Source organism: Aquarana catesbeiana, linkage group LG04 (genome assembly GCF_042186555.1).
Source record: "Aquarana catesbeiana isolate 2022-GZ linkage group LG04, ASM4218655v1, whole genome shotgun sequence".
Lineage (NCBI taxonomy): Eukaryota > Metazoa > Chordata > Amphibia > Anura > Ranidae > Aquarana > Aquarana catesbeiana.
In genome coordinates, this window is record NC_133327.1 from 372,258,821 (window position 1) to 372,273,335 (window position 14,515).

Sequence of the window (14,515 nt, forward strand, 5' to 3'; positions counted from 1 at the left end):
GTACACATTGTTCAGCTCTGATATATGAATCACATGATATTTTACTTGAGTTTTTGGGTTTGATCTGTGATTTGACAGTTTTTAACAAGACAATCCTAGGCTAGCCATGCCTGCAAAGTATCTTCCCATGAATGTACTGTGTGTGTATGTTGGGGTGCAGAACCAGTTATGTCAGCTGGAAAGTCACCTGGATATTATAGTAATCACGTATATAGTAATCACATATAGACTCCTGCACACATCTTCAGTTTTCTTTCAAAGATGTAAGGTGGGAAAATGGGCTCAAGTTTCATTTCCCAATGGAAATAAAAAAATGTTGATGATTTTACAAAGTAATAACAGGGTTTAGGTATTTGTTGCACACAAACTGGATTTATATCCTTTGTGTCTTATGAGGAATATATTTAAATACATATTTTATGCCAGAAGTTTAGTTTTAAAGTGGAATTCAACACTAGAATTAACTAAGCTTACAACTCCTGCCCCCCCAACTCCTATCCTACCTACCCTGTAAAAGGTAAATACATATACTTACCTATTCTCAGACATCTCCAGTCCGGTCACATGATCTCCCTAGTGACCGACTTCAGAGAAGAGGAGAGAGCGCCAACAACGGATGGAATGCTTGAGCACTGAGGTCTCCCATAGGCCTACTATAGAGCATCCATTGTTGGCTGTCCCTCTTCTCCCCTGAAACCGGTCACTGAAAGCCAATCATGTGACTGGAATTAAGCACCTTGAGAATAGGTAACTATAATCGTTTTCCTTCTACAGGGTAGTTATTATAAGAGTTAGTAGGGGGTGGGAGCAGTTTTAACCACTTCCGGACCGCCGCACGCCGATATACGTCCTAAGTTTGAAGAGGAATATCGTGGTTATGGCAGCACCTAGCTGCCATAACTCTGGTATCCTCTTTTTCGGCCGGCAGTCCGGTTTCCGATAATAGTGGTCTCTGCAGTGGATTTGCCACAAGATCACTTTTATCGGTGGCGGGAGAGCCCCCCTCCCGCCGCGCTCTGACGCTCACCAGAGCCATCGGCAGCGGCGGAGGCGTTTGGATGTTGTTCCATGCTGGGTATGGAGATAAGTGAGGGGAAGATGGCACCCACCCGCCTCCATACCATTGCAGGGCGTAAGCAACGTCAAAATCTCACTTCTGCCCATAGCTCTTAAAGGAATATTTTTTTTTTAATTTTTTAAATGACAATTTTTTTTTATTGCATTTTAGTGTAAATATGAGATCTGAGGTCTTTTTGACCCCAGATCTCAAATTCAAGAGGTCCTGTCATGCTTTTTTTCTATTACAGGGTATGTTTACTTTCCCTGCAATAGGAATAAAAGTGACACAATTTTTTTTTTTTTAAAGAACTGTGTAAAAATAAAAAATAAAAGGTAAAATAAATAAGAAAAAAAAAGTTTTTAACATGCCCCGTTCGAGCTCCGAGCTCGCGTGCAGAAGCGAACGCATACGTGAATAGCACCTGCATATGAAAACGGTGTACAAGACACACATGTGAGGTATTGCTGCGATCGGTAGTGCTTATTTTCTAATTAAAAAAAGTGTATTTTTTCCCAAAAAAGTGCGCTTGTAAGACCGCTGCACAAATACTGTGTGACAGAAAGTATTGCAACTACCGCCATTTTGTTCTCTAGGGTGTTAGAAAAAAAAAGTATAATGTTTGGGGGTTCTAAGTAATTTTCTAGAAAAAAAGGCGTGTTTTAACTTGTAAACAGCAAATCTCAAAAAGAGGCATGGTCCTTATGTGGTTAAGCATAGTTAAGCCTGGACATCTACTTGAAATATTCATATTACCTGCACCGACTTCATTTGTGACATCTGGTGCCAGTGGCAGCTGGTGTTCAAAATTTTTTGGGGGGGAGCAAACAAATTGAAAAATTCTGAAAAAAAAACCCTACAGGTGCAGCCTCACTGTGCCATCAAACGCCGCCACTGTGCCCATGAATTGCCTCCACTGTGCCATCAAACGCAGCCACTGTGCCCATCAATTGCCACCACTGTTCCATCAAATGCCGCCACTGTGCCATCAAACAAAGCCACTGTGCCCATCAATTGCCGCCACTGTCCCATCAAACGCCGCCACTGTGCCATCAAACACAGCCACTGTGCCCATCAAACGCAGCCACTGTGCCATATCAAATGCTCCCATTGTGCCCATCAAATGCTCCCACTGTGCCTATCAAATGCTCCCACTCTGCCATCAATTGCTTCCACTGTGCCATATCAAATGCTCCAACTGTGCCCATCAAATGCTGCCAGTGTGCCCGCCCGCCATCTGCCCGGCACTTACCCTGTCTCTTGGTGGGGCAGCGGGTGACGGCAGCGAGCGGTCTCCTCGATGTCTTCTCCCTTCCTCTCTTCCCGTCCTCTGCTATGATTGGATGCTTGATAGGCGTCCAATCTCAGCGCCTGACGTTTCAGCCAATCAGGTGACGGATAACAGACCCGAGCACCTGATTGGCGGAGAGGCAGTTCAGTGTTAGGAAAGTGAATATTCATTCGCTTTCCTAACACAGCTGAGTGAACTGCGAGCGGCAAGCATTTGATGCCTATTAGAACCTATAGTTCTAATCAGGTGCTTAAAAAAAAAAACCCCGCCACTGTAATTCAGGCGCCCGGTGCAATGCATGAATCTATCTATTGGTGATAGAGGGGGGTGGTAGGAGAGAGGGGGCAGCACCGCCACTGTGTCTGGTGCTTCTTTTTTAGATATTAGGGAACTACAAAACGTGAAAATTGTTGCTTTTTGAGAAATCAGTTGTAAGTGTTGCATAATCAACTTTAGGTCTTATCTGACTTGCTGTTATTCTGTTTCATTTTTTCTTTCTTTTTAGTAAATTAGGTAAACACATCAGTTAGAGGTTTCATCAGTCTTTAGTTCTTACTCACATCTGGCCTATTGACAAAGTATCCCACAGTGTGGGTTTAGATAGAATAAGTAAGTGGATTGGTGGAGAAGTGGGTGGAACACAGCTATGATTGTGATTGGCAGTGGCTCTTTTCGTACACACACGATCTTGATTATGTTACAAAGCAAACAGCAGTTATTTCCGAGCACCTGTGTTGTATGTAGCATTTTGAAAGCTGTGCTACATTTCATTCAGCTAGCACGTCTTTTATATATTTTATTGGCAAGCATGTAGATAAACATTTAATGACTTATGTCACTCAAGGTTTTTCCTGATTGTTTTTCCTTTAATTTAACTTTCCTTTATTATGTCAAACTTGGCTCAGACAACATTTTACTGCCACAAAGAAAGGTAGAAGAAAGACCTGGCCTTCTGGTTCCTTTTGATCAAACATACTATTAATCATAAACAGATAATCAAGATTTTATTAGATATGTGCTTTGTACAATATGTTTTAGTTGGAGAACAATAATACCACAGTATTTTCTGTGCTGATGTATATTTGCCAAACTGCAGTTTCTGTTATATCCTGCGTATCCTGTTGTAACACTACTCATAAATTCTAACTTTGCTTTTAATGGGGTTACACTTATTTGGCTCCAATTGCCTTCCTCATCCCCTTGACAAGTCTGATACCTTAAAGGGGTTGTAAACCCTTGTTTTTTTTTTTAAACAAACATGTCATACTTACCTCCACTGTGCAGTTAGTTTTACACAGAGTGGCCCCCCTATCATCCTCTTCTGGGGTCCCTCAGTGGCGCTGGTGGCTCCTCCCCGCATCGAGTGTCCATGTTGGAGAAACGCTGTCCTCGATGGACACCCATGTGGGCGAGCTCCCGAGTCCCGCATCTGTGTCCATTCACACAGAATGCAGGACTCTGCCCCCACCCCTCGGCGCTGCATCATTGGATTTGATTGACAGCAGCAGAAGCCAATGGCTGCTCTGCTATCAATCTCTCCAATCAGGACATGAAACATCAGATAGAGATGGTGTGCTCGTTCCCGGCTGGAGAAGGATCGGGGTCAGGTAAGTAAAATGGGGGCTCGGGGGGGCTGCAGCACCACAGAAGGTTTTTCACCTTAATGCATAGAATGCATTAAGGTGAAAAACCATGAGGGTTTACAACCCCTTTAACCACTTGCTTACTGGGCACTTAAACCCCCCTCCTATTCAGACCAGTTTTCAGCTTTCAGCACTGACACACTTTAAGTGACAATTGTGGGGTCATACAATACTGTACCTCAATGAAATTTTTATCATTTTTTTCCCACAAATAGAGCTTTCTTTTGGTGGCATTTGATCACCTTTGCGGTTTTTATTCTTTGTTAAAAAAATGTAAAAAGACAGAATTTTTTAAAAAAAAGTTGTTTTTTTTAAATATTTTGTTATAAAATTTTAAAAAAAGGTAATTTTTCTTCTTCATTGATATACGCTGATGAGGCAGCACTGATGGGCACCGATAGGTGGCAGTGATAGGCGCTGATGGGTGGCAGTGATGGGCACTGATGGGTGGCAATAATGGGTACTGATCTGGTACACTGATAGGCAGCACTGCTAGGTGGCACTGATTGGCACCCCTGGTGGGCATTGATAGGTGGCACTTGTGGGCATTGATAGGTGGCACTTGTGGGCATTGATAGGTGGCACTTGTAGGCATTGATAGGTGGTACTCATGGGCATTGATAGGTGGCACTGGTGCGCACTGTAAGGTGGCAATGTCAGGTGGCACTGGCAGGGGGTACTAGTGGCACAATTGAGGCAGAATTGCCTTGCTCCTCTTCGAGACCGATGTCCCTTGCTGATGAGCCGGTGATCGGCTTTTTTTTCTCCTCGCGCTGACAGCGCGAGGAGAAGAAAAAAACGATCACAGAGCTTTTGTTTTGATCATGTGATCAGCTGTCATTGGCTGATTACATGATCACATGGTAAGGGGCCGGGACCGACCTCCCGGGAATTCAGGTCCGCGCTGTAGCCGTCATTCAGCTATAGCGCGGATGTCAACTGGTTAAACTGTTACTAAACCCAGGACCCTGCATTTACTATATCTGGTCTCCCACAGTACACAGAACATGGAAATGCATTTATTTTAGTAAATATACTGCTAAATACCTTTTCTCATCAGCAGTTAGAGCAGTCTTGTGACTTCTAGCAGTGTCCAGCCAAGCACTGGTTAAAGCTTGTAGTAGGAGTTTTCTGACTGCCCTATGAGACTGCGAGACCCCTGACTCTCTGTCTGGACAGTGCTGATTGGCCCTGTGCTGATTACATGCACTCTCCCAAGAAAGAAAACCTATCTAGCACTACACACCAAACTGAGCATGTGCAGCCTGACTCCATAGACTGTGTGTTATCAGGAAATGATCAGGGGACAGTAGAAAGACTGTACACAGTAGAAAGAGACTGTTTGTTTTGGGAAATTGAGGGGATTTCTTTTCTGCAACCACGAAATTCGCTCCGTGTATGGCTGAACTTGCTTGTCTGTTTTCAGTCAGCTTTTTGTTAGCGTGCTCAAGACCTACATTATCTTATTATCTCTGCATGATGCAAAACAATATTTAGTTCTTATAGCTTTATGCATTTACAAAAAGTGTGTAGTTTAACAAAGTTTTTAGGGTTCAAAAACATTAATGAACAATGCATTCTAAATTAAAGTTAAAAAGCAGAAGAGACGGGAAAATAGAAGATGCTACGATATCTCATCCTGGGAGCATTGTGCCTACTGGGAACCTGCCATGTCTCTTGCACTGTTTTCTTTGGTAAGTTATTTACTCATTGCTAAAGCAAACCTATAGCCAGTTACAGCTGAAGCTTACATTCAGTGCTAAAAGTTTTCACTACTCAACTACTAGAAGCAAGCTAGATCTGGGCAGGCACTTCACTATGATGCTCACTATGACAGGTGTGCTCTGGCATGGAACTGACAATGCTTCTAGAAATGTATCATTTGTGGCCTCCAGCTTCAGAAGAGATCCTCGGATGTGACAGGTAACATCTTGAAGGTTCAGTTTGTACCATTATTTCTCAGTAGGAAGCAATATTATGCTATTGTAATCAAATCTGATAAAGCAGTTGATGTCAGGAATATTTTAAATGTGTTTTAAAATCCTGTATGTTAAGACAGCCCTATCTTATGTAGAATGATGCATTCCATACAAAGTATGTGCACTCATGCCCATCTGGTAGAAAACACTGAAGAACATGGCCATACATAAAATGCTGATACGTTTCTGCTGTCTGTATCCACTTTAGTAATCCGTTTAGAAGCCTTTAGTGAGTAAATATGATGGTTTATGTTGCTTTTATCTTGCCTCTGTCAACTTCAAAGGATGTTACAATTCCTTTTTTCTCATTATTAGAGCATCGCTTACAGCAGTTCTCTTTCTCCGTAGTATAACAGGCATGTGTTAAATATAAGTAGTGTCCATCCTGTACCCATTCGCAGAGTAGTGCTACAGCTTTGTTGATACTGATAAAAAATAAAAATGAACAAAAAAGACTGGGTTTTAGACACAATTATGATGTGACAGAGGTTATTTAAAGAGTCCAGTTCAGTGAAGGACAGTGGAAGGCAGTAAAATGTACATTGTGCAATTGTATTAGTTCTTTCTAATTTACTGTTGTAAATTATGACTTGAAACACTCACGGGTGACTTACCAGAGCACCAAAGATGCCTAACTCAGCAGGAAGATTCTGCTTTCATGTTTCCATAATAGGCGGTTAATATTTGATATAGGCAGCAGGTAGCCACTAATGCCTACCTTGTAAACTAGTATAATTGGTGACTGGAGTCCAGCTGTTTGTTCAGCTATCTCTGCTATCGGAAACATTAATAAGAAACAGCTGGCTCACCTTTTCTTCAACTCCCTGTTAGTGCACTGAACACGCAGCATGCTGCTGTACACAATTACATTGGGGGGCTATGTGAGTACATTACTTATAAAAAAGGAACTGTTTGATTGCTTTTGGCGCCACGCAAAGTAGAGGTGAAAGCATATCCCTGTGTTCCAGAACATGGGGTGCAGGATTGTCCTAAAATCAATCCAGGCAGTTAGTAAATGTAAAGAGGAAAGTATTGCCGCTACTCCCGACCAGCCCAGGTGAATAAACGATAAAGAGTGGCCTCAGGCTACATGTTTTCGCCAAACCTTACACCCTGATGCATTTTGCCCCGCCCACCGGGGGGCTTAATTATACCCAATATTATACTCGATACACTCTTTATCGTTTATTCACCTGGGCTGGTCGGGAGTAGCACATCTTTTCTACAATACTGATGATATCCCTAAGCCAAAACCACAGATACAGGAAAATGCAGGTGTCATATTCATTACACAATACCACAATAAACATTGGAGGATGGAGAAAGTGTTCAAAAAACATCGGTTCATATTACAGAAAGATCCCCATCTCAAAACCACTGTCACAGCTATTCCCCGGTTTGCTTATAGGAAGGCCCCAAACTTAAAAGGGAAAGTTGCCCCTAGCAAAATTTAGCTTATAAGGTCATCTAGAAGAAAAACTCAGCTTACACTGATCCCCTTAGTTGGAATATTCCACTGTAAAAAACCTCTGTGCCTGACATATGCTCACATCCAGCATGGACAAAAATCATTCAGTCACAAAGGTAGAACTTTCAATTTCAATACCTTTTACAACTGTTCTTCTATGTTTGTGGTCTGTTGCATCACATGCCCCTGCGGGATGTTATATGTGGCCGTACCTTTAGAATTCTACGTGCATGATTTGGAGAACATTATTTCCAACTTCTTTATCTTTATTTTTATTTATTTTTTATTTTATTTATTTTTTATTTACTTATTTTTTCCTATTTTTTTTCATTATTTTATTTTCAACTTTTATTTCTATTTTATTATTATTTTTATTATTATTTTTCTTTTTATTTTATATACAGTGGGGACGGAAAGTATTCAGACCCCCTTAAATTTTTCACTCATTGTTATATTGCAGCCATTTGCTAAAATCAAAAATAAAAATTTAGGTTCATTTTTTTCCTCATTAATGCACACACAGCACCCCATGTTGACAGAAAAACACAGAATTGTTGGCATTTTTGCAGATTTATTAAAAAAGAAAAACTGAAATATCACATGGTCCTAAGTATTCAGACCCTTTGCTCAGTATTTAGTAGAAGCACCCTTTTGATCTAATACAGCCATGAGTCTTTTTGGGAAAGATGCAACAAGTTTTTCACACCTGGATTTGGGGATCCTCTGCCATTCCTCCTTGCAGATCCTCTCCAGTTCTGTCAGGTTGGATGGTAAATGTTGTTGGACAGCCGTTTTTAGGTCTCTCCAGAGATGCTCAATTGGGTTTAAGTCAGGGCTCTGGCTGGGCCATTCAAGAACAGTCACGGAGCTGTTGTGAAGACACTTCTTCATTATTTTAGCTGTGTGCTTAGGGTCATTGTCTTGTTGGAAGGTAAACCTTTGGCCCAGTCTGAGGTCCTGAGCACTCTGGAGAAGGTTTTCGTCCAGGATATCCCTGTACTTGGCCGCATTCATCTTTCCCTCGATTGGTCTATCTATTTATCTTGGTCTCATCAGACTAGAGAATCTTATTTCTCACCATCTTGGAGTCCTTCAGGTGTTTTTTAGCAAACTCCATGCGGGCTTTCATGTGTCTTGCACTGAGGAGAGGCTTCCGTTGGGCCACTCTGCCATAAAGCCCCGACTGGTGGAGGGCTGCAGTGATGGTTGCCCGACTGCATCTCTGGAGCTCAGCCACATTGATCTTTGGGTTCTTCTTTACCTCTCTCACCGAGGCTCTTCTCCCCCGATAGCTCTCTAGGAAGGGTTCTGGTCGTCCCAGACGTCTTCCATTTAAGGATTATGGAGGCCATTGTGCTCTTAGGAACCTTAAGTGCAGCAGAAATTTTTTTGTAACCTTGGCCAGATCTGTGCCTTGCCACAGTTCTGTCTCTGAGCTCTTCAGGCAGTTCCTTTGACCTCATGATTCTCATTTGCTCTGACATGCACTGTGAGCTGTAAGGTCTTATATAGACAGGTATGTGGCTTTCCTAATCAAGTCCAATCAGTATAATCAAACACAGCTGGACTCAAATGAAGGTGTAGAACCATCTCAAGGATGATTAGAAGAAATGGACAGCACCTGAGATAAATATATGAGTGTCACAGCAAAGGGTCTGAATACTTAGGTGAAAAACTTAAGGGGGTCTGAATACTTTCCGTCCCCACTGTATTTTTCTCCTTCTATTTTTCTTTTTATCTTTATTTTTATTTTGATACTTTATATTTTCTATTTTATTTTTATTTCAATATTTTCTGATTGTTCTTGAATTTATTTTATATTTTACTTTCAGCACCATGATTACTTCCAACAATTCTTCATATAATTTCTCCTAGTTGAACCAGATAACTTTGCTTATTTTTTTTTTCTTCTATGTATCTCTGCTTAACATATCCAAAGATTTGTGCAATAGCTCTCACATATGACAATAACATCATTCTTCTAGTCCATTTTCTTTCTCTATCTCCTTTCATTGATTGACACATCAGTTGCTGTCTTTCCCCTATAAGAGATTGACCGGGTCACTAGCCAATCAGGTCTGAAGAAGTAGCTTGTTGCTTCGAAACGCGTTACAGCGCACTTCACCTCATCACGTCTCACAAGCCCCCAGTGTGACATCACGTCCGGCCGAGTGCCATCTTGCGTTCCACACTGGTCATGGCATTGTTCAGCCACTTCTTGCTCCCATTCAGGATACACAGACCAACGCAGCCTGCATGAGAGGCAGCCACAGCATCAGGATGATCCAAAGAAGCCTTGGGATGGATTTATTTAGCAAAAACGCTTGTTTTATCTACCATTTTGTGAGTTGCCAATTGTCTTGCTCTTTTAATTAAATCCTTGTTTTTAACTGCTTCCCGACCGCCGGCCGTCAATTGACGGCCAGGCGGCGCAGCTCTCGTTGCGGGCGGACGTCATATGACGTCCTCGCTTTCCTAGGCCACCAGGGGGCGCGCCGCCGCCGCCGGCGATCGAGCGCGCCCGCCGTGTCACTAGGCACCCGGTGCGCGTGCCCGGCAGCCGCGATGTCCGCCGGGCACCCGCGATTACCGGTAACACAGCAGGACCATGGATCTGTGTGTGTAAACACACAGATCCACAGTCCTGTCAGAGGAGAGGAGACCGATGATGTGTTCCCAGTACAGCGGAACACCGATCGGTCTCCTCCCCTAGTGAGTCCCCGCCCCCTACAGTTAGAATCACTCCCTAGCAACACAGTTAACCCCTCGATCACCACCTAGTGTTAACCCCTTCACTGCCTGTCACATTTATACAGTAATCAATGCATTTTTATAGCACGGATCGCTGTATAAATGTGAATGGTCCCAAATATGTGTCAAAAGTGTCCGATGTGTCCGCCGCAATATCGCAGTCACGATAAAAATCGCAGATCGCCGCCATTACCAGTAAAAAAATTTTAAAAAAATAAAAATGTTATAAAACTATCCCCTATTTTGTAGACGCTATAACTTTTGCGCAAACCAATCTATATATGCTTATTGCGATTTTTTTTTTACCAAAAATATGTACAAGAATACATATCGGCCTAAACTGAGAAAAAATTTGTTTTAAAGAAAAAAAAAAATTGGATATTTATTATCGCAAAAGGTCAAAATTATTGTGTTTTTTTTTAAACTTGTCACTCTTCTTTTGTTTATAGCGCAAAAAATAAAAAACGCAGAGGTGATCAAATACCACTAAAAGAAAGCTCTATTTGTGGGGAAAAAACAATAACAATATCATTTGGGTACAGTGTTGTATGACCGCGCAATTGTCATTCAAAGTGCGACAGTGCTGAAAGCTGAAAAATGGCTTGGGCAGGAAGGGGGCGAAAATGCCCAGTATTGAGGTGGTTAATGCTGCACTTAGTCTGGCGCACCTTTGTTCCTACTTCTATCTACAGAGTATAGAGTTTCACTCTATTGCCCCGTACACACGGTCAGACTTTGTTCGGACATTCCGACAACAAAATCCTAGGATTTTTTCAGACGGATGTTGGCTCAAACTTGTCTTGCATACACACGGTCACACAAAGTTGTCGGAAAATCTGATCGTTCTAAACGCGGTGACGTAAAACACGTACGTCAGGACTATAAACGGGGCAGTGGCCAATAGCTTTCATCTCTTTATTTATTCTGAGCATGCGTGGCACTTTGTCCGTCGGATTTGTGTACACACGATCGGAATTTCCGACAACTGATTTTGTTGTCGGAAAATTTTATATCCTGCTCTCAAACTTTGTGTGTCGGAAAATCCGATGGAAAATGTGTGATGGAGCCTACACACGGTCGGAATTTCCGACAACAAGGTCCTATCACACATTTTCCGTCGGAAAATCCGACCGTGTGTACGGGGCATAAGGGTGCTGCCATCAAGTGCTTCTTTAAGAACTTTTATGGGCTTTCCCCATGGAATGAAACAACATTTGCTATGTTTTCATATAATGTGTTTTTTAATACTCCCTGTCTTTTTGAATCCTTGACTGTTTGATTTTACTATTCTCATTATACTGTATGTGAACATATACATCCCTCTAGCACCATCTAACATCCTTTAATTCTTGCACGGGAGTAGCTGTGATCCTTTCCTCTTTATAAAAAATAGGAAGTCACAGCCATGGCAATGTTTTCACACTCAGTGTGCTAATGAATCAATTACTCCCTCTACCCACTCCACAATGTACCTACCAATACGTAGTATATTTAAATCTAGAATCAAGAAAGAAATGCAAACAGTAAAGTTGAAGTGCAGTAAAACATAACAAACAATCAGGTAGCTTTTTATTGAATGAAGACAGTTTACTTTAGGATGATTTTTTTCTTATTTGTTCATCAAGGGACTCAAGATCAGTAGACGCAGGAACATTGGGTTATGCTGCCACCTTTAGGAGGAATAGGATTAGGATTGTGCAGCTAGCCTGTAATGTAACCTTAATGCACTGATCTCTGCTGTGGCACTTCCTAGACACCCCAGTATACTGATTTGTTAGCTGCATAGCACAGTACAGGTCCAGGGCTGTGACAACCTCTAATGGAATGCTGATCCCTAAAGACTTCCTGGAGTTTATTCGTGGTAGGGGTGAAGATTGCCTGGAATGTGACATATTCACTGGGTTCTGCATACGGCGCACTCCAGTACTTAATTACTGTGTTTGTTAGCTGCAGAACACTTTCCAGGCCGGTGACTGTGTTAAGTCTTGTCCCCTTATGAGCATGGTACATTATCATTGTTTGGGTCTCTGAAAGCGTAAACTCATTGGAGAATTCAGTGCTGCATCACTCACAGCTGTGTTGTGCCCACACTTGCCCTGTCCTGCCTTTCAGTGTTTGGGTAGCTTCTTTCAACTGCTGTCCTCTCAAGGCTTATGGGAAGAGACCTCTTTGTTACTTCTGGCCATATAACCTCTTCAATTTTGAGTACCCCAGGTGCGTCCAGTGTGTATTATTCCGCAGTATGTCAGATCCTAAGCTCAAAGGGAGTGGTTCAGCTCACAACCCTGTAGCAACTCTGGGGCCTCCCATAAGACCTGATGCCAATCATTTGGATCTTGTTCATTGCTTAAAGTCTGCACACTCCTCCCACCTCTGCTCTGTCCAGGAATTAGCTTTCTTCAGCTATACAGGGTTTTCTGGTCAAAATCTCTGCCATGATAGTGCAGAGTACAGGGTCAATTTTCTGAGTGGCACTGAGCACTATCATCATTGTATTAGTGGACTTTCATCACATGGACTTTTTTTAATTTGAGTTATACATTTGTTGCATATAATACGCTTTGTGATTGTAGGTTATGTCACATTTATTTTAAAGCGGGGTTCCACCCAAATTTTGAACAATATCTGTATGTATTCTCTTCCTTGCCTAGATGCTGACATGCCGTTTAAAAAAATTTAAATCGCCGTAATTACCTTTTATTTTTCTATTCTTCTTTGCACTTCCTGGTTCTCCTCCCATGGGAGTAGGCGTTTTTCTAGCCTCTCCCAGACTCCTGGGAGCTAGTCTCAGGCTTCCCAGGATGCCACTGAGCATGTGCGGGAACGAGCGGTGAATGCTGGGAGCACAGCATTCACCACATCCAGGAAATAAATGCTTGCGGGCTTCAAATGCCCACAATGAAGATGGAAACCGCCTGCAGTGAATAATATAAGTTATTCTTTCCGACGAAATCTGACACAGGCGGACATATTACACACAATATGTGAGTATGTAATGCTGAGAAGAAAAGTTTGTGAATGAACTCAAAAAAAAAAAAAAAAAGATGGATAGGTGGACCCCCACTTTAAGCACTGTTTTCCCCCATTTAGGGATGTATTTATTTTGCTTTGAGACATTGTTGATTTACTAAAGGCAAAACGACTGTGCACTTTGGAAAGTACAGTTGCTTCAGAGCTTGGTAAATGAGGTAAAGCTTCACTTTGCAAAGAATACCCAATCACATGCAAGGAAAATGGAAAAAATAAAACAGCATTTTGGATGATGAAAGTCAGCAAAGTGCAACTGCAGTCTATTTGCCATTAGTAAATCAACCCCTGTAAGTCTTGTAACAGCTGCTACATTCATTTACGTTTTTCATTAATCTTTTCATACTTATTGTTTTTTGAGCATGGGTGGGTGGATATTGTACAGTACAAAAAACCATGTAAACATAAATCTGTAGCAAATGATACTCGGCTATGCTTTTATGCAAGGACTTAGAGCAGACTTTATTGTAATCACTCCCATCCCCAAAAATGGACAAACAATGCAAAACTATTATACTATATCTTACCTCTCACGTTGCAGCATGGTTGCCTAGATGAAGGTAGCATCACTGGGCCTTCTCATAGGAACCTGGGAATGCTGAGGGTGCCAACTCCTGTGAGAATGCATGTCTATGTCATCTCATCAAATCCCTAAGTCAAGTCAGTACCTGATCCCTGCGTTATTGTTGGCACCTACTGGAATCTGAGGATTGATCTGAATAAATGTTACAAATTAAATATAATGTTACTTTAAATATTTTAATTAGTTATGACTTGCATTGAACATTTTTTTTCGGGGGTGGGGAGCTGCAACATTAGCAGACCTTGCATTTTTATGTAGCTTCCACTTTTATCCATATGTAAACATGAAATTATACACATATACCTCAAGATGCCATTTTTTAGCTAAAAAAATAAGTGCATTTATTATTTCAGTAGGTAGAGAATAGCAGAAGTGATTAAGGCAGACAGATATTTCATAGGAACTATGTAGGAAGGGGTGCGTCCTGTTATTTTGTGGTATGGAAAAATGTGTCAGTACTTTGTTATATCGAGTTACTGTGAAGTATAAGGCATGTCAGTAGAGCTTTTCGGATATTTCCAAGAAAGAGCGCTTACAGTGAACTTTGTATATATATATATGTATGTGCGTGTGTGTTTGTGTATGTATATATTTTTTATTTTCCTAAATACACAATCTGTTTATCTAATATGATGATTTGGATGGTTCCAAATAAGAGCTGTGTAAGCTCCTGGGTTTATTTTGTGCTAAAACTAAGATAAAAGTGAACTCCGGGC

At 41.6% G+C, this 14,515-nt stretch overlaps 1 protein-coding gene across 1 annotated transcript in view; it reads left to right on the forward strand.

Annotated features, from left to right (window-relative positions):
* Positions 1-14,515, forward strand: part of SLC16A10 (solute carrier family 16 member 10) — a 149,758-nt gene that overhangs the window by 59,789 nt on the left and 75,454 nt on the right. The window lies entirely within an intron of this gene.